The sequence below is a fragment of the Ranitomeya imitator genome, chromosome 1, assembly GCF_032444005.1.
Source record: "Ranitomeya imitator isolate aRanImi1 chromosome 1, aRanImi1.pri, whole genome shotgun sequence".
Lineage (NCBI taxonomy): Eukaryota > Metazoa > Chordata > Amphibia > Anura > Dendrobatidae > Ranitomeya > Ranitomeya imitator.
In genome coordinates, this window is record NC_091282.1 from 182,906,006 (window position 1) to 182,927,806 (window position 21,801).

The 21,801-nt window shown below is 45.8% G+C and overlaps 1 protein-coding gene and 1 long non-coding RNA gene across 2 annotated transcripts in view; one reads left to right on the forward strand and one right to left on the reverse strand.

Moving 5' to 3' along the window:
• TMEM232 (transmembrane protein 232) overlaps positions 1 to 21,801 on the reverse strand; it is a 494,818-nt gene that overhangs the window by 376,695 nt on the left and 96,322 nt on the right. The window lies entirely within an intron of this gene.
• On the forward strand, positions 7,797 to 14,101 carry LOC138665298 (uncharacterized). The gene is made up of 3 exons (XR_011318441.1): positions 7,797 to 7,912; positions 8,033 to 8,125; positions 13,957 to 14,101. It is a non-coding gene; the product is annotated as an uncharacterized lncRNA (long non-coding RNA).

Consider the following 21,801-nt stretch of genomic DNA (forward strand, 5'->3'; position numbering starts at 1 on the left):
CTATAGATGAGGGAGAAAAAATGAAACCCAAAAAAGAAACCTTCTGCACTCCAAAGAGGCAATTTGACCCCTTCACAAACAAATCATTATTACGGAGGATCTGAAATACCATCCTGACCTGTTTCACATGAGACTTCCAATCATTGGAAAAAATCAAAATATCATCCAAATATACAACCATGAATTTATCAAGATAACTCCAAAAGATATCATGCATGAAAGATTGGAACACAGATGGGGCATTAGAGAGTCCGAATGGCATCACAAGGTATTCAAAATGGCCTTCAGGCGTATTAAATGCAGTTTTCCATTCGTCACCCTGCTTGATACGAATAAGATTATATGCCCCTCGAAGGTCAATCTTAGTAAACCAGCTAGACTACTTAATCCTAGCAAACAAATCAGTAAGCAAAGGCAAGGGATATTGAAATTTAACCGTGATCTTATTCAAGAGGCGATAATCAATACAGGGTCTCAAGGATCCATCCTTCTTGGCAACAAAAAAGAACCCCGCTCCCAACTGTGAAGAAGATGGCCGAATATGCCTTTTCTCCAAAGACTCCTTAATATAGCTCCGCATGGCGGCATGTTCAGGCACAGACAGGTTGAAAAGTCGACCCTTAGGGAACTTACAACCTGGAATCAAGTCAATAGCACAATCACAGTCCCTATGCGGTGGAAGGGAACTGGACTTGGGCTCATCGAATACATCCTGAAAGTCTGACAAAAACTCAGGAACTTCAGCAGAGGGGGAAGAGGAAATTGACATCAAAGGAACCTGATCATGAACCCCCTGACAACCCCAACTAGTCACAGATATGGATTTCCAGTCTAACACTGGATTATGTAGCTGTAACCATGGAAAACCCAGCACAATATCATCATGCAAATTATGCAACACCAGAAAATGACAATCTTCCTGATGGGCTGGCGCCATGCGCATGGTCAGCTGTGTCCAAAACTGAGGTTTATTTTTAGCCAACGGTGTAGCATCAATGCCCCTCAGAGGAATAGGGTTCTGCAAAGGCTGCAAGGGAAAACCACAACGTCTGGCAAATTCTAAGTCCATTAAGTTCAGAGCGGCGCCTGAATCCACAAATGCCATGACAGAAAATGATGATAATGAGCAGATCAAGGTCACAGATAACAGAAATTTAGGTTGTATAGTACTGATGGCAACAGAACTAGCGATTCTCTTAGTACGCTTAGGGCAATCAGAAATAACATGAGCAGAATCGCCGCAGTAAAAACACAACCTATTCTGACGCCTGAATGTTTGACGTTCAGCTCTAGACAAAGTCCTATCACACTGCATAGGCTCAGGGCTCCGCTCAGAGGACAACGCCACAGTGTGCATAACTCTGCGCTCGCGCAAGCGCCGATCAATCTGAATGGCCAGAGACATAAAATCACTCAGACCAGCAGGCGTGGGGAACCCCACCATAACGTCTTTAACGGATTCAGAAAGACCCTTTCTGAAAATTGCCGCCAAGGCATCCTCCTTCCATTTAGTCAGTACAGACCATTTTCTAAATTTCTGGCAATACGATTCTGCCGCTTCTTGACCTTGACACAGGGCTAACAAAATTTTCTCAGCCTGATCCACAGAATTAGGCTCATCATACAACAACCCCAATTCCTGAAAGAACGAATCAACATCAAGCAAAGCAGGATTGCCAGTTTCCAGGGAAAATGCCCAATCCTGTGGGTCACCACGCAGCAGAGATATGATGATTTTAACCTGCTGAATAGGATCACCAGAAGACCGGGGTCTTAATGCAAAAAACAGTTTACAGTTATTTTTGAAACTCAAAAATTTAGATCTGTCACCAAAGAATAAATCAGGAGTGGGAATCTTAGGTTCTAAGGCAGGAGTTTGAACAATATAATCTGAAATACCCTGTACCCTAGCAGCAAGCTGATCCACCCGAGAAACTAATTCCTGAATGTTCATGTTAATACAAGACTCCGTAGCCACCCAGAGGTAAAGAGGGAGGAACAGACCATACAGGCTCAGGAAAAAAAATGGCTCAAAATCTTTCCACCCTTCTTCTGAAGGATTGGCCAGTTGTACTGTTATGATCTGGTGGCCTTGGAGCAGCATGAGACATACTCTGGAGAAGGTGGTCCCTGTACTGACCGCAAACCCTGAACCTAGCAGCGCAACTAAAAGCAGCCATGGGGGGTACCTAACTCTCCCTAGACCCCTCGGCACAGCCTAAGATCTAACTACCCCTAAAGACAGAAACAGGAAACCTATCTTGCCTCAGAGAAAATCCCCAAAGGATAGATAGCCCCCCACAAATATTGACTGTGAGAGGAGAGGGAAATAACATATGCAGATATGAAATCAGATTTTAGCATAGGAGGCCATACTAGCTAAAAAGAAAGAATAGAACAGAGTACTATGCGGTCAGTACAAAAACACTAGAAAATATCCACCGCAGAAAATACGGATCACCACATCTGACTAAAGACATGGGGGGGTATATCTGCATCTCCAGAGAAATAGCTAGGCTGCAAAAAAATCCTTCACAGACCAAGCTGGACAAGACAAAAACATGAAAATGTACAGAACTATAAGGTCCACTGCAGGTGGACAGAAAAAACAAAGCCAGGACTTATCTTTGTAGAAAAACACAGCAAACTGGAAAGACCAGCAGGGAAGTGAATCCTTCAAGAACAATGGACAACTGTCCCTGATTAAAGGATCCTGCAAAGCTATATACCCCAGTTTGTCCTGCAATTAGTAGAAACACATGTCCACTCCTGCAATCCAGGCATAACTGCATTACCCTCTACAACCACCGGAGGGAGCCAAAAAGCTGAATTCACAACACCCGACACTGTACAAAGACCCTGCATTATCTTCCACATTGTATAATGGCCCCCTCACTGTAATCCCCACACTGTATGATGGCTCCTAAATAGCCTCCATATAGTATAATGCACCAGATAGCCCTCAATATAGTGTAATACACTCTTCATATGTATTGGTAATACACTCTTCATATGGTTCTATAGTATAATGCACTCCCATAGGCAGACTCTATATAGTATAATGCACCCTCCATAGGCCTAAATGGTATAATGCACTCCTCCTAGGCCTCCATATAGTATAATTAATTCACTCCTCATATGCTTATATATAGTAAAAATCATCCCCATAGGCCTCTATAGTATAATGCACTCCCCATAGGCCTCTATACTCTATAATGCACTCCCCATAAGCAGACTCTATACAGTATAATGCACCCCCAAGGGCAAACTCTATGTCATAAGACAATATAATGCATCCCCATAATCAGACTCTATACAGTATAATGCACTCCCCATAGGCAGACTCTATATAGTATAATGCACTCCCTATATACCTATATATAGTATAAATAACCCCCATAGACCTCTATAGTATTATGCATTCCCCATATGCCTCTATACAGTATAATGCACTCCCCATCTGCAAACTCTATATAGTAAAATGCACCCCCATAGGCAGACTCTGTACAGTAAAATTAACTCCACATAGGTAGCCTCTATATAGTATAATTCACCCCCATAGACAGACTCTATATAGTATAATGCACCTCCATAGGGCAGACTCTATATAGTTTAATTCACACCCCATAGGCCTGTACACTATAATATAATTCCCATAGTCCTCAATATAGCACGGTATGCTGTGCCCCTCACAGGCCTCCATATAGTATAATTCACTCCATATATGACTATCTATCTATATAATCATCTAATGGGCACTTCCGTCTGTCTATCTGTCTGTTTGTCTGTCTGTCATGGAAATCCCGCGTCGCTGATTGGTCAGCGATGGGCATAGTCCGGCTGCAAATTCACCCCTTCCTACTCTCCGTCAGTGCCTCCTCCATACTCCCCTCCAGTCACCACTCACACAGGGTTAATGGCTGCGTTACACCGCGTTATGCTGTGGTGTAACGCAGACCGCAATGCATTCTTGGGACCGGGCATCGCGAGGAGCAGCGCTAAACGCCTCGCCTGGATCCGGGGGCCACTGGAAGGTGAGTATATAACTATTTTTTAATTCTTTTTCTTTAATCAGGGATATGGTGCCCACATTGCTATATACTCCGTGGGCTGTGTTATATACTACGTGGGCTGTGTTATATACTACGTGGGCTGTGTTATATACTACGTTTCTATGCTATGTACTACGTGGCTGTGCAATATATTACGTGGCTGGGCAATATACTACGTGGCTGTGTTATATACTGCGTGAGCTGTGCTATATACTGCGTGGGCTGTGCTATATACTATGTGACTGTGCAATATATTATGTGGCTGGGCAATATACTATGTGGCTGTTTTATATTCTGTGTGAGCTGTGTTATATACTATGTGGACTGTCCTATATATCACGTGGCTTTGTTATATACTACGTGGGCTGTGCCATATACTAGAGCAGCTGTGGAATATACATGGCTGGGCAATATACTATGTGGCTGTGCTATATACTACATGGCTGTGTTATATACTACATGGGCTGTTTGTTATATACTACGTAGCCTGTGTTATATACTACGTGGCCTGTGTTATATACTACATGGCCTGTGTTATATACAGTACTATGTGGGCTGTGCTATATACTATGTGGGCTGTGCTATATACTACGTGGCTGTGCTATATGCTACGTGGGCTGTGTTATATGGTACGTGGCCTGTGCTATATACTACTTGGCCTGTACTATATGCTACGTGGGCTGTGGTATATTTCTTTGCTGTATCTGTGCATCATGAATCATGATATGGGTTAAAGAGGGGGCCCACTGAGACTCTTTCACCCAAGGTCCTCAAAAACCTGGAGCAGGCCCTGGCTTCACTGATCAGCGACAGGCGCAGTCCGGCCGCGAATTGGAGTGGAATTTGAACCACGCTTCGCTAATTGGTCGCGCCCGGCCGGCCGAATCCTGTGTATAAATTGTATTATTCTGAAAACTTCATAAATGACCTAAATACATATTCTAGAATACCCAATGCATTAGAATCGGGCCACCATCTAGTATACAATAAAAAGCACCCCATAGTCCTCTAAAGTATAATACATTCCCCAAAGCCATCTATACAGTATGATGCACTCCTCATAGACAGACTCTACATAGTATAATGCACTCCTCAAGGGTAAACTCTATTTAATATAATTCATCCCCACAGGCAGACTCTATACAGTATACAGTATAATGCACTCCTCATAGACAGACTCTTATAGTATAATACACCCCCATAGGCAGACTGTATATAGTATAATGCACCCCCCTGTAGGCCTGCATTTTATAATGTACTCCACATAGTTCTCAATATAGTATAATGCACTCCTCACAGACCTCCATATAGTATAATCCACTCCCATAGGCAGACTCAATATTTTATAATGCAGTCCCCATAGGCAGATTCTGTATAGTATAATGCACCCCCCATAGGCAGACTCAATATTTTATAATGCACTCCCCATAGGCAGATTCTGTATAGTATAATGCACCCCCCATAGGCAGACTCTGTATAGTATAATGCACTCCCCATAGGTAGACCCTATATAGTATAATGCACTTCCTATAATAAATAAATACAATACTCACCTCTCCTCCTCATTCCCCCATTGCTCCGAGCGCCCGCTCATCTCATGACATTGGGCGTCTAATAATGATGATGTCATTGCGTCTGCTGTCAGTGTCTGCATCAGAAACATCAGACACAGAGGGGGAATAATGGGAGAGGGAGCATGACGCTCTCTGTCTCATCACTGCTTTCAACCATATTGGCATACAGCCACTTGCTCAAGGGACCCATAGCATCCCATTGGCAGTGCAGGGAGATTGAGTCTCCCTGCTCTGCGATAGTCAAGGGCGGCCATACCGCATGTGCAGCTGCACCAGGGCTTGGAGATGGAGGGGGGCCCCTGCAGGGCAGCTAAGACTGAGAGAAATATGGCCTGTTTCTCTGGCCCCAAGGCTCAGGGGGCCCTGGCCAGATTGCACTCATGTGCGACGGGAACGATCCCTGCAGCTCCACTGCCTACAGGAGAAAATGGCAGTAGAGCACAGCTGCTGGGATCCATCCTCCACTTCCTGCCTGCTTTTCTTGTCTGACGCAGCAGCACGCATCTGTGTCAGATAGAAAGCTGCTGGCAATGATGATGCTGCGGGAAACATGTGGAGAGGTGATTGGTGCAGGTGTTGTGTGTATGTATGTGTGTATATATATATATATATAATATATATAATATATATATATATGTGTGTGTGTGTGTGTGTGTGTGTGTATGTGTAAATGGAAATGGTGGAGAGGGCAATGATGGAGGTGGCGGAGAAGGCAATGATGGAGGTGGTGAGGGAGAACAATGATGGAGGTGGTTGAGAGGGTAATGATTGAGGTGGTAGGGGAGAACAATGATGGAGGTGACGGAGAGGGTAATGGATGGAGATGGTGGTAGAAAACAATGATGGTGGTGGTGGAGAGAGGAATGATGGAGGTGGTGGGGGAAAACAAAGATGGAGGTGGTGGAGAAAGTACTGATAGAGGTGGGGAGAACAATGATGGAGGTGGTGGAAAGGGCAATGATGGCAGTGGTAGGGGAGACCAATGATGGCGTTGATGGGGAGAACAATGATGGTGGTGGTGGGGGAGACCAATGATGGAGTTGATGGGGAGAACAATGATGGAGGTGGTGGGGGCAATGATGGAGGTGGTGGGGAGGAGAATGATGGATGTGGAGGGGGAGAACAATTATGGAGGGGTGTTGGAGACCAGTGGTGAGATGGTGGAGAGGGCAATGGGGGTGGTGGGGTGAACAATGATTGGGGTGGTGAAGGCAGTGATGGAGGTGGTGGAGAGGACAATGATGAGGGTGGTGGAGAGGACAATGATGGGATGCGGGGGGAGAGGAGGACAATGATGGATAAGGGGGATTGGGATGGGAGAAAAGGGGACTTATAATGGACTTACAAATGAGGAAGGAGGACGATAGATATGGACGTAAAATGAATTGGGTCGTGGAAGAAGGTGCTAAGCTACTGATAGCATCCTCCTCCATCTCACAATTCATTGTGATGCTATCAGGGACTTAAAATGTATTGGGGAGTGGGAGAACAGGCGATAAGGTGCATAGGACATTTTATAATGAACTGAAAAGTGGGAGAAGACGCTGTCAGGGACTTGTAATGAATTGGGAAGAGGCAGAGGATGCTTGGTACCTGATGACGTCTTTTCCCTCCTCCAAATTCATTATGATGTTATCAAGAACTTATAGTGAATGATGGGGACACAGGCTATGTGCACATGTTAGGATTTACAGGAGAAAATTCTGCTGCATATCCTAATGTGTTGGCAGGAAGAAAGTTGCGTAAAATACATTTATTATTTTTTTACACATTTTTGCCATGTTTTGGTTACGTATTTTTCCCCTATAGTATGGGGAAATATGCTACAAGAATTGACAGAAATTATGCAAATTTTAATCTGCTGCAAATCTGCAACGAAAAAATAAGCAGCGTGTTCATGAGACTTCAGGGATCTCATTCACTGTTCCTATACTGTAAAACCTTGCATATATTCTGTGTGCACATAGCCTTACAGTTTATTGGGGAGAGTCAGAGACTGAATAATTTTTATTATGTGGTAGCAGAGTTTATAGTTAATGGGGGGCACTGCTGCTTATCACTTTATATTTTTAATGGTGCCTGGCTAATAGTATATTAATGGTGGGGTACATATCTCTATTCGTGGGAAGATACATGTATATATACAATGTGTGTGACCTTGTTATTTTTAGGGATGCGATGATCATTGTGACAAGACGAGTCATGGCTGGGAGATGTCGACACGAAGGTCTGACCAGATGGAGAAGAAACAGGAGAAAGCAGCTCTAATCAGACGAGACATCAGTGGTTAGTGCCTGGATGTAGATATTATTCTGTATCTGCACTGTGTGGTGGATTTATAAGGTTATCTGTAAAATCCCTTATTCTACATTCTCACATTTGTGTGAAATGTCCATGTGCTTCCAGGTTTTTCAGGTGGACAGAGCGCAACTGTATTCTGTGGCGGAATTATTCTGAAGAAGACGTGTGTTAGAATTCAACTGTCTACAAAATTACAATGTAAGGTATACAGATGTCAATTCTGTATTCATATTAGATCTTAAGCAAACGGCCATATAAAAAATGTGTCACCATATCCTGTCATACGATGCTCAAACTGCATCATTAAGGTGGAGACTATTATTTTTTTCTTTATGCTTCCACACTTTTTCAATTTGTCTCTCCCATCGATGAAGCATTAAAATAGATGTCACCAAATTTCACAACAATCTGCATACATTAATCTGTTAAACCTGATGAGGCTGGTGTGTTCACTTTGAAACTTACTGTCAGAATCGCTTTATAATCCTAATATCAAAGCGAATATTTCACAACCTTGGGGCAGTCCCACACATCCAGATAATTCCGGTACCGGAAAAATCGGTACCGGAATTATCCGTGTCCGTGTGCCCATACGTTTCTGTGGCACATCAGTGTGGCACACGTGTGCCGCCCGTGTGCCCACTGGGTACCACATGCACCGTGCAGGAGACAGCGCTAAAGTTTAGCGCTGTCCCCTGCGTCTGGTGCTGAAGCCGCCATTGATATCTTCTCTGCGAGACCGCTCATACAGTAGAAGGTGCGGCCAGAACAGGAAGCAGCGCCAGCGAGGGAGCCGGATGAGTATTTTAAGAACAGCGGGTGGGCGCACAGGGGGTGGGAGGGGGCTGGGGACATGGATCTTTATTTTAAACACGAGAAACAAAAAAAAAACGGAATATTCATATCTTCTCTACAGCAAACATAGTAACATAGTTAGTAAGGCCGAAAAAAGACATTTGTCCATCCAGTTCAGCCTATATTCCATCATAATAAATCCCCAGATCTACGTCCTTCTACAGAACCTAATAATTGTATGATACAATATTGTTCTGCTCCAGGAAGACATCCAGGCCTCTCTTGAACCCCTCGACTGAGTTCGCCATCACCACCTCCTCAGGCAAGCAATTCCAGATTCTCACCGCCCTAACAGTAAAGAATCCTCTTCTATGTTGGTGGAAAAACCTTCTCTCCTCCAGACGCAAAGAATGCCCTCTTGTGCCCGTCACCTTCCTTGGTATAAACAGATCCTCAGCGAGATATTTGTATTGTCCCCTTATATACTTATACATGGTTATTAGATCGCCCCTCAGTCGTCTTTTTTCTAGACTAAATAATCCTAATTTCGCTAATCTATCTGGGTATTGTAGTTCTCCCATCCCCTTTATTAATTTTGTTGCCCTCCTTTGTACTCTCTCTAGTTCCATTATATCCTTCCTGAGCACCGGTGCCCAAAACTGGACACAGTACTCCATGTGCGGTCTAACTAGGGATTTGTACAGAGGCAGTATAATGCTCTCATCATGTGTATCCAGACCTCTTTTAATGCACCCCATGATCCTGTTGCTGCAGAGAAGATATCAATGGTGGCTCTTCAACACAGTGGGGGGGGACAGTGCTAACTGTAGCGCTGTCTCCTGCACGGCACACGGACTGCACACAGACAACGTCCGTGTGTGGTACGTGTTTTACACGGACCCTTTGACTTTAATGGGTCCGTGTAATCCGTGCGCTCCCACGAACACTGACATGTCTCCGTGTGCCAACACGGCACACGGCGACACGGTCCGCAAAAAATCAATGACATGTGCACAGATGCATTGATTTCAATGTGTCTACGTGTGTCAGTGGCTCCGGTACGTGAGGAAACTGTCACCTCACGTACTGGAGCCACTGACGTGTGAAACCGGCCTTATCTAAAGAGTGTGAGAAATCATAAGTACAAGTGCATTTTTCAAACTCTATCAGCCCACTCTGCCTGACTGACAGCTGCAGCTTGTACTGAGCAGTGTGAGATCTCAGCAGTAGGGAGGACCCCGAGGAGCTATTAATCAGATCGATGTAACAGGCCAGATTAACCCCCCGCCCAGAATATACCCGGATTTAAAGTGGCCTAGGCCAGATTATACCCCTCTGAGCCAGAGTATACCCCAGCTGCTGTAAATCAGATTTTTCACGCTTTTGAGAACCATTGAGTGATATACTTAATAACAGGGCCCCAGTAAGAGCACAGGGGCCCCAGGCAACACACAGGGGCCCCAGGCAGCGCACAGGGGGCAGAGACAGCCCATGGGGCCCCAGAAACTGCAAGGGGCCCAAGACATGGCATAGGGGCCCCAGACATCACACAGGGGAAAAAGACATCAAAGAGGGGGCAGAGACAGTGCACAGGGGTCCAGCGTGCTGTCTCTTCCCCTTTGTATGCAGTCTTTTCACCCTTGGGTGCTGTCTCTGCCCCCCTGTGCACTGTCTCTGACTCCTGTGAGCTGCCTGGGGCCCTCGTATTTTGCCTGGGGCCCCAGTGCATTGCCAGGGGCCCATGTGCTGCCTGGGTCCCTGTGCGTTGCCCGAGGCCCCGTGCGCTGCCTGGGGCCCCCTGTGCTGCCTGGGGCCCCGTTCATTGTCTCTGCCCCGTGTGCTGTCTGGGACCACTGTGTGCTGCCTGGGGACCCGTGTGCTGACTGGGACCCCATTTGCTGTCTCTGCCCTGTGTGTTGTCTGGGACCCGGTGCACTGCCTGGGGCCCCTGTGTGTTGCCTGGGTCCCTCATGTGCTGTTTGGGGCCCCGTGTGCTGCCTGGGACCCCATTCACTGTCTCTGCCCTGTGTGCTGCCTGGGACCCATTCACTGTCTCTGCCTCTGTGTGCTGCCTGGGGCCCTTGTGTGCTGCCTGGGACCCTGTTCACTGTCTCTGCCCCCATGTGCTGCCTGGGACCCCTGTGCACTGCCTTGGTCCCCTGTGTGCTGCCTGGGGCCCTGTGCGCTGCCTGGGTCCCCATGTGCTGGCTGGGTCCCCGTGTGCTGCCTGGGACCCCGTTCACTGTCTCTGCCCCGTGTGCTGCCTGGGGCCCCGTGTGCTGCCTGGGACCTCGCTTGCTGTCTCTGCCCTCGTGTGCTACCTGGGCCCCTGTGTGCTGCCTGGGGCCAAGTGTGCTGCCTGGGACCCCGTTCACTGTCTCTGGCCCCTGTGTGCTACCTGGGGCCCCCGTGTGCTGCCTGGGACCCCGTTCACTGTCTCTTCCCCATGTGCTGCATAGGTCCCCCATGTGCTGCCTGGGACCCCGTTCATGGTCTCTGCCCCGTGTGCTGCCTTGGGGCCCCCGTGTGCTGCCTGGGACCCTGTTCACTGTCTCTGCCCCGTGTGCTGTCTGGGACCCCTGTGCGCTGCCTGGTGGCCCCTGTGTGCTGCCTGGGTCCCCATGTGCTGCCTGGGGTGCCTGTGTGCTGCCTGGGACCCCGTTCACTGTTTCTGCCCCCGTGTGCTGCCTGGGACCCCGCTTGCTGTCTCTGCCCTTGTGTGCTGCCTGGGGCCCCATTCACTGTCTCTGCCCCCCGTGTGCTGCCTGGGGCCCCCGTGTGCTGCCTGGGACCCCCGTGTGCTACCTGGGACCCCGTTCACTGTCTCTTCCCCGTGTGCTGCCTGGGGTCCCAGTGTGCTGCCTGGGACCCCGTTCCCTGTCTCTGCCTACCCGTGTGCTGCCTGGGGCCCCGTGTGCTGCCTGGGGCCCTGTTATTGAGTATACAGTTAGGGCCAGAAATATTTGGACAGTGACACAATTTTCGCGAGTTGGGCTCTGCATGCCACCACATTGGATTTGAAATGAAACCTCTACAACAGAATTCAAGTGCAGATTGTAACGTTTAATTTGAAGGGTTGAACAAAAATATCTGATAGAAAATGTAGGAATTGTACACATTTCTTTACAAACACTCCACATTTTAGGAGGTCAAAAGTAATTGGACAAATAAACATAACACCAAACAAAATATTTTTATTTTCAATATTTTGTTGCAAATCCTTTGGAGGCAATCACTGCCTTAAGTCTGGAACCCATGGACATCACCAAACGCTGGGTTTCCTCCTTCTTAATGCTTTGCCAGGCCTTTACAGCCGCAGCCTTCAGGTCTTGCTTGTTTGTGGGTCTTTCCGTCTTAAGTCTGGATTTGAGCAAGTGAAATGCATGCTCAATTGGGTTTAGATCTGGAGATTGACTTGGCCATTGCAGAATGTTCCACTTTTTGGCACTCATGAACTCCTGGGTAGCTTTGGATGTATGCTTGGGGTCATTGTCCATCTGTACTATGAAGCGCCGTCCAATCAACTTTGCAGCATTTGGCTGGATCTGGGCTGAAAGTATATCCCGGTACACTTCAGAATTCATCCGGCTACTCTTGTCTGCTCTTCTGTCATCAATAAACACAAGTGACCCAGTGCCATTGAAAGCCATGCATGCCCATGCCATCACGTTGCCTCCACCATGTTTTACAGAGGATGTGGTGTGCCTTGGATCATGTGCCATTCCCTTTCTTCTCCAAACTTTTTTCTTCCCATCATTCTGGTACAGGTTGATCTTTGTCTCATCTGTCCATAGAATACTTTTCCAGAACTGAGCTGGCTTCTTGAGGTGTTTTTCTGCAAATTTAACTCTGGCATGTCTATTTTTGGTATTGATGAATGGTTTGCATCTAGATGTGAACCCTTTGTATTTACTGTCATGGAGTCTTCTCTTTACTGTTGACTTAGAGACAGATACACCTACTTCACTGAGAGTGTTCTGGACTTCAGTTGATGTTGTGAACGGGTTCTTCTTCACCAAATTAAGTATGCGGCGATCATCCACCACTGTTGTCATCCGTGGACGCCCAGGCCTTTTTGAGTTCCCAAGCTCACCAGTCAATTCCTTTTTTCTCAGAATGTACCCAACTGTTGATTTTGCTACTCCAAGCATGTCTGCTATCTCTCTGATGGATTTTTTCTTTTTTTTCAGCCTCAGGATGTTCTGCTTCACCTCAATTGAGAGTTCCTTTGACCGCATGTTGTCTGCTCACAGCAACAGCTTCCAAATGCAAAACCACACACCTGGAATCCACCCCTGACCTTTTAACTACTTCATTGATTACAGGTTAACGAGGGAGACGCCTTCAGAGTTAATTGCAGCCCTTAGAGTCCATTGTCCAATTACTTTTGGTCCCTTGAAAAAGAGGACGCTATGCATTACAGAGCTATGATTCCTAAACCCTTTCTCCGATTTGGATGTGGAAACTATCATATTGCAGCTGGGAGTGTGCACTTTCAGCCCATATTATATATATAATTGTATTTCTGAACATGTTTTTGTAAACAGCTAAAATAACAAAACTTGTGTCACTGTCCAAATATTTCTGGCCCTAACTGTATCACTCAATGGTTCTCAAAAGCCTGAAAAATATGATCTACAGCAGCTGGGGTATATTCTGACCCAGAGGGGTATAATCTGGCCTAGGCTATTTTAACCCCGGGTATTTTCTGGGCAGGAGGGTTAATCTGGCCTGTTACACCGGGTTAGCAGAGCTTGAGTTTAAAATTTGAAGGATGAGTATATCAGTCATTCTGACATGGATTTTCAACGTAAGCATACCAGCTTCATCAACTCCAGGTAATCAATTTCATAATGTATGCTGTCATTGTATTATGAAACACGATGATACATTCTCTTGTTTTGGCATTTGTATGAAGGCCACACACCTGTATACACAGGAACAGTTTACACAAATTCTACTTTTCTGTAATTTTTCAGACTTATATTTGACTGCACTACATGGCGTCACATAGAATCAGATAATAACGACACTGGGGATCCATAATACACTCATGTGCATGAGATCTGAAGCTAAGTTGAGCTTTTCACATTTCATCTTGTTTGTGTCTCTCAGGATGTTGGGGGGATACATTTGCCAAAGTACAAAGCAGCTATTGTGCAGGAAAGGCTTTGGTACCATCAGATCTTAACTCTCAACCATATTTTCTTCTTTTTTCTATTTATTTCTTCTAGAACTGTATGAATGAAGTGACATCTTGGCTTAAACTGTTCCTTCCTCACAGGAGTGTGTCCCTGCACACTGACACTGGCAGCACTGATTGGACAGCTAGGGGTATTTTTTGTGGCATTTTAGCACCAAGTGCATCAGTTCAATGAATAAATATTCAATCCCATTTTTTTTTTACCTGAATTGTGCATAACATCACACCTCTTTCATTATACTAACAACTTTGTCTTTAAAAAAAGACAACCATGTCTGAAAATGATCAGTTCTTTTTAGTAACATCACATTCATACATATACGTGGCTTTATATAATTTTTGCTAATTTGCTGCAAATTCAAAATGTCAAACTGCATACAATATTCTATAGATCTGATGAGGCTGGTGTACTTACTTTAAAGTTGTTTCTCATACATTGATATTGATCACCTATCTTGAAGATAAGTTCTCAACATCATATTGGTGAGGTGTAGTGATGAGCAAACGTGCTCGGATAACGTCTTAACCGAGAATGCCCGGGTGTTAACTGAGTATCTTGGGCGTGATTGTATATTATGTTCTAGTCCCTGTGGCTGCATGATTTGCAGCTGTTAGACAGCATGAATACATGTGGAGATTGCGTAACAAACAGGCAATCCCTGCAAATTATGTAACCGTAGGGACTCGAACATAATATTCGAACACACGCAAGATGCTCTGATAACACCAGAACGTGCTCGGATAAGACTTTATCCAAGCATGTTCGATCATCGCTAGTAAGCAGGGGTGGATTATAATAGGGTCAATCTGGGCGGTAGCCCAGGGCCCAGTGGTGTGGGGGTGCCCTGGTCTACCACTCAGATTGCCTGCCGCCATCAGGGCATGACTGCCCTGACTGGCATAATATGGGCCCGGTGGGCAGAGGGGGCCCGCATTGGGCCACATCTCATCTGCTCACCGGGCCCCTACCGGAGCTGCGACAGTTAATAACAATAATAATAATAATCTTTATTTTTATATAGCACTAACATATTCCGCAGCGCTTTACAGTTTGCACACATTATCATCACTGTCCCCGATGGGGCTCACAATCTAAATTCCCTATCAGTATGTCTTTGGAATGTGGGAGGAAACTGGAGAGCCCGGAGGAAACCCACGCAAACACAGAGAGAACATACAAACTCTTTGCAGATGTTGTCCTGGGTGGGATTAGAACCCAGGACTCCAGCGCTGCAAGGCTGCAGTGCTAACCACTGCACCACCGTGCTGCAGTTAAACGCTATTGATGTGCGGGCGCGTGCCCGCACGTCAATAGTTAACAGCCGCCAGCCAATCGGAGGCTGGCAGCTGACATCAGCCGCAGCGCACACGTCGCCGGCGTCTGATGTCATTGTCAGTCGCCGATGAGTGCACGCTTCAGCTGCGAGGAGAGAGCTTCGCCGAAGGAGCGCAGACAGGTGAGAACTCTTTTTTTCTTTTTTTTTTTATTGCGAATGGGCGGCAATCCGGGGGGCCCGGGCCAGTACAGAGATGCTGGACACATTGGGGGCAATATGTTTGACACACTGGGGGCGATATGCTGGACACACTGGGGGCAGGATGCTAGACACACTGGGGGCAATATGCTGGACACACTGGGGGCAGATTGCTGGACACACTGGGGGCAATATGCTGGACACACTGGGGGCATCATGGTGGACACACTGGGGGCAATATGCTGGAGACACTGAGGGCAATATGCTGGGGACACTGAGGGCAGAATGCTGGACACACTGGGGGCATCATGGTGGACACACTGGGGGCAATATGCTGGAGACACTGAGGGCAATATGCTGGAGACACTGAGGGCAGAATGCTGGACACACTGGGGGCATCATGGTGGACACACTGGGGGCAATATGCTGGACACATTGGGGGCAATATGCTGAACACACTGGGGGAAATATGCTGAATACACTGGGGGCAATATGCTGGACATACTGGGGCAGATTGCTGGACACACTGGGGGCAATATGCTGGACACACTGGGGGCAGGATGCTGGACACACTGGGGGCAATATGCTGGAGACACTGAGGCATATTACTGGACACACTGGGGACAATATGCTGGGAGACACTGGGGCAGAATGCTGGACACACTGGGGGCAATATGCTGGACACACTGGGGGTAATATGCTGGACACACTGGGGGCAATATGCTGGAGACACGGCAGAATGTAGTTACGGGGCATGATTGGAGACACGGGGCAGAATGAAAGACATGGGGCAGGATTGGAGACAGATCGTGCAGGATCATGGGGCAGGATGGATACGATGGAGACTGATTGGGCAGGATGGGGAGATCATATGGGGCAGGATGGATACTCATGAGGGCAGAATGGGAGAACATATGGCTTGAGCCAGGAATGAGATACACGGGCCAGGATGGGGGATATTATTATTCCCATAGGGGCCAATTAAGGGATATTATTACTGCAGTGATGCATTTATTTTATTTTTTGAGGACACTGTTTTAAATGGGAGGCGGTCCTGTTACTGTGTAGAGTGACACTATGTCGCCTCTTTTTCTTCATGTGGTGTTATGTAGAAGTTGGGAAAAATTAAGTAATGTGTTCTACAAGCGGAGCTCGAGATAACTGTGTTATTTCCTGCAGAGACGAGTCCTGTGTTGTGAATTCTGCTCTTGGGCTCCCTCCGGTGGTTATGAGTGGTAGTGCTGTTGTCTTTGGATCGCAGCATTTATCAGGTGTGTTCACTTATTGCAATTTGGACTGGGCTATTTAGTCTTGCTTGATCCTTTAGTCAGTGCCAGTTGTCCATTGTTTTTGGAGGATTCACATCCAGCCTGGTCTCTCCTGTTTTGCTGTTCATTTCAGCAAAGATAAGTTCTGGCTTTGTTTTTGCTGTCCACATGCTGTGGGCCTTATAGTTCAGTGCATTTTCATATTTGGTCTTGTCCAGCTTTGTCTGTGTAAGGATTTTTTTTGCAGCCAAGCTTTATCTCTGGAGATGCAGATATACCCTCCATGTCTTTAGTCAGATGTGGAGATTTGTATTTTCTGTGGTGGATATTTTCCAGTGTTTTAATACTGACCGCATAGTACTCTGTCCTATTCTTTCTTTTTAGCTAGAATGGCCTCCTTTGCTAAATCCTGATTTCAGTCTGCGTATGTCATTTCCCTCTCCTCTCACAGTCAATATTTGTGGGGGGCTGTCTATCCTTTGGGGATTTTCTCTGAGGCAAGATAGTTTTCCCGTTTCTATCTTTAGGGGAAGTTAGTCCTTAGGCTGTGTCGAGGTGTCTAGGGAGTGTTAGGTATATCCCACGGCTACTTCTAGTTGCGGTGCTAAGTTCAGGGTCCACGGTCAGTACAGGTACCACCCTCTCCAGAGTACGTCTCATGCTGCTCCTAGGCCACCAGATCATAACAGTCCTGGCTGGATGAAGTGATGGCGGTTTGTGCTGGATGAAAGATGAAGGACTTCACATAGAGACGTCACTGGTGAGTCAGTGTTACCTATATACTGACACTATACACTGTATACTATATACTGAACTGAAGAGTAAATTGACTAGATTAATGGATGTTTGACAGGTTATAGTTTCACACAGCAACTATTTTTCTGGAATAATCTGGTTCAGGTATATGATGACCCCGTCGCATGACCCTGTCGCATGACCCCGTCAATGACCGGGGGGCCAAGGGCCCACAGTGTCTGAACAGCCAGGGGCCCTGGCTACCCTTAATCCACCCCTCTTAGTAAGGAGCCAAAACCCAGCACCCCCAGTGAGAAGCTGCTAGCAGCTCGAGCAGCAGCCAGATGTAAACAGTGTGGTAACGCGGAGCACCACAGCTCAGTCACACTGTTTTGTGGCCACTGTCAAAGAACTGTCTATCAGCTGCTACTCAAATGAATGCAAATAAACATAATCTGCAGTACCCGAGAGTGGCCACTAAACAGTGTGATGTAGCTGTGTTGTTCCTTTCTGCACACTGCTTACACCCGGTCACTGCTGCTGAACTCTCACACTGCTCAGTACAAGCTGCAGCTGTCAGTCAAGACTAGACAGGCGGAGTTTGAATATATTTGGACTCATGAGCTCTTTGACACGTGAGCTAGCCATTTTTACATGGGCGTTCAAGGTGTTCTTCAGGTCTTTTTAATAATGAATGCAGTTTGCCTTGTGAAATCTGGTAACAGATTAACTTTAACAAGGCTTTTCTAATGTCTACGGAACAAAGTGTAGAAATATCATAAAACCCTAATTAAAACATAGTCAATTAAAGTCTTACAATTGCTGTTCCACATTACAGACCTGTCATCATACAAGTACAGAATGTGCTGGCATTACATTTTCCACTTAATTTACAATTACCGTTAACTGGGGAGAATTAATCGATTCACACAATGGACAATTTATACATAAATTAATAACAGGTGAATGGAATTACATAAGAAAGCTGAATCACTGCGTGCTGGACAGAGATCGGCAGTGTTGGCATATTTTAATGTATTATGCAGCGTTGACATAAATACATTTCATGCAGCTCTGTTTTCTAATAAATGACCGTTCACGAGACAGACTGGTCAGGTTTGCACATGTGTCATTTAAAAAAGTTGATATTGTGGTTGAGAAATAATAAACAGAAATGGAACAAAAGAAGGTGAAGAAATGTAGATGTGATGGTAGGCTTCATCGCGTTAGATATACTTAATCAAAGCAGCCGGCTGGAAAAGATTTGTTCATAGCAGAAAATCAGGTTACATGATTATACAATTATAGTCACGGTGCAAAGCTTACTGTTTTATACTTACTTGTCAAGATAGTAACTCACAAGTACAGGTCTTTAAAAAAAAAAAATATCATTTCAAGAGTTTTGAGACACTAAAATGTTGAGATTATTCACAGTGCAATAAGTAAAATCAATGTCAGAATTTATGAAATCTACTATATAAAGCTGAATGTGTGTGTGTGTGTATGTGTGTATGTCCGGGATTGGCATCTGCACCGTCGCAGCTACAGCCACAAAATTTTGCACAGTCACACGTCTGGACCCCGAGAGCGTCATAGGCTATATTGGGAGGCGAAATTTTAACCCCGCGCGTTCCAATTCATCAAACAATTTTGCCCCTATCTACATAATGGGGAAAAAAGTGAAAGGAAAAGTGTTGGAGGCGTCGCAGCTACAGCCACAAAATTTTGCACAGTCACACGTCTGGACCCCGAGAGCGTCATAGGCTATGTTGTGAGGTGAAATTTTAAATCCGCGCTTTCCAATTCACCAAACAATTTTGCCCCTATCTACATAATGGGGAAAAGTGAAAGGAAAAGTGTTGGAGGCGAATTGACAGCTGCCAGATGTGAACAAGGGGGACTTAAAGAATGAGAGCGATGGCGCAAAAGAGTATATACCGATCAGTTGCTAAGGTGGGGCCCCGACATGGGATACTCACCACACACGGGGATATGAACACACACAAAATGCGCCACACACTACCACGTGCTTGAACACATATACCACCCTCAGCACACATTTCACCACACATATACCAACCTCACCACATAAAAGTCGAAACACAAAAGTCGCCGCTCAAAACTCGCCACGCGCAAAAACTAGGCTAAAGCAAAACTCGCCACAAGTGCAAAACTCACCTCATGGAAAACTCGCCACACGCAAAACTTGCACACGCGGAAAAATTGCCGCATGCACAAAATTTGCAACACACGCAAAAGTTGCCTCACACAAAACTTGCACATATTCAAAAGGCACCACACAGAAAACTCGCCACGCGCAAAACTCGCCATGCGCAAAACTTGCTGCACACAACTTGCTACACTAACCTGTCACATGCAACTCGACACACAAAAAGTTGCTACATGCATGTTGCCACACAAAACTCATCTCACAAAAGTCGCTACATGCATGTCGCCACACACAACTCAACACACACAACTTGACAAACGAAACTCGCCCTAAAACACACACAAGTCTGGTATTATCCTTCAAAAATAAAAATCTGATTAATAAGCAGACAAACTACAAGAGCAACAAATGTACCATATAGGAAATACGGCAGCTGTCAGTCACATGACCTGTCTATTATGTGTATGTGTGAGCTAATATATACTGCCAGGGGGAGGGCTGGGGATTTATCAGGCTGCCAATTTATGAGATGACATACAGATATATACTATATATAGGAGGAGATGACATACAGGTATATACTATATATAGGAGGAGATGACACACAGCAGGTATATACTATATACAGGGGAGATGACATACAGGTATATACTATATACAGGAGATGACATACAGGTGTATACTATATATAAGGGAGATGACAAACATGTATATACTGAGGTGAAAATGAGAGGTGTGAGGTGAAAATGAAAAGGTGTGAGTGCAAAATGAGAGGAGTGAGGGAAAATAGTGGAGTGATCGGAAAATGACAGATGTGAGGTCGAAATGACAAGTGTTAGGGGGAATGAGAGGAGTGAGGGAGAAAATGAGAGGTGTGAGGGAGAAAATGAGAGATGTGAGGGGGAAAATTAAAGATGTGATTGGGAAAATGAGAGGCGTGATGGGAAAATAAGAGAAGTGACGTGCTATAACTTACCACAGATATTTACTATGCCCAGGCAACGCCGGGCTCTTCAGCTAGTCTACTATATAAAGCTGAATGTGTGTGTGTGTATATGTGTGTGTATGTCCGGGATTGGCATCTGCACCGTCGCAGCTACAGCCACAAAATTTTGCACAGTCACACGTCTGGACCGCGAGAGCGTCATAGGCTATGTTGTGAGGTGAAATTTTAACCCCGCGCGTTCCAATTCACCAAACAATTTTGCCCCTATCTACATAATGGGGAAAAAAGTGAAAGGAAAAGTGTTGGAAGCGTCGCAGCTACAGCAACAAAATTTTGCACAGTCACACGTCTGGACCCTGAGAGCGTCATAGGCTACGTTGTGAGGTGAAATTTTAACCCCGCGCTTTCCAATTCACCAAACAATTTTGCCCCTATCTACATAATGGGGAAAAGTGAAAGGAAAAGTGTTGGAGGCAAATTGACAGCTGCCAGATGTGAACAAGGGGGACTTAAAGAGTGAGAGCGATGGCGCCAAAGAGTATATACCGTACAGTTGCTAAGGTAGGACCCCGACATGGGATACTCACCACACGGGGATATGAACACACACACAAAATGCGCCACACACTACCACGTGCTTGAACAGATATACCACCCTCAGCACACATTTCACCACACATACGCCAACCTCGCCACATAAAAGTCGAAACACAAAAGTCGCCGCTCAAAACTCACCACGCGCAAAACTCGCCACATGCAAAAAATAGGCTCACGCAAAACTCACCACAAGTGCAAAACTCACCTCATGGAAAACTCGCCACACGCAAAACTTGCACATGCGGAAAAATTGCCATAGGCACAAAATTTGCAACACATGCAAAAGTTGCCTCACACAAAACTTGCACATACTCAAAAGGCACCAGACATAAAACTCACCACGCGCAAAACTCGCCATGCGCAAAACTTGCTGCACACAACTTGCTACACTAACCTGTCACATGCAACTCGACACACAAAAAGTTGCTACACGCATGTTGCCACACAAAACTCATCTCACAAAAGTCGCTACATGCATGTCGCCACACACAACTCAACACACACAACTTGACAAACGAAACTCGCCCTAAAACACACACAAGTCTGGTATTAGCCTTCAAAAATAAAATTCTGATTAATAAGCAGACAAACTACAAGAGCAACAAATGTACCATATAGGAAATACGGCAGCTGTCAGTCACATGACCTGTCTATTATGTGTATGTGTGAGCTAATATATACTGCC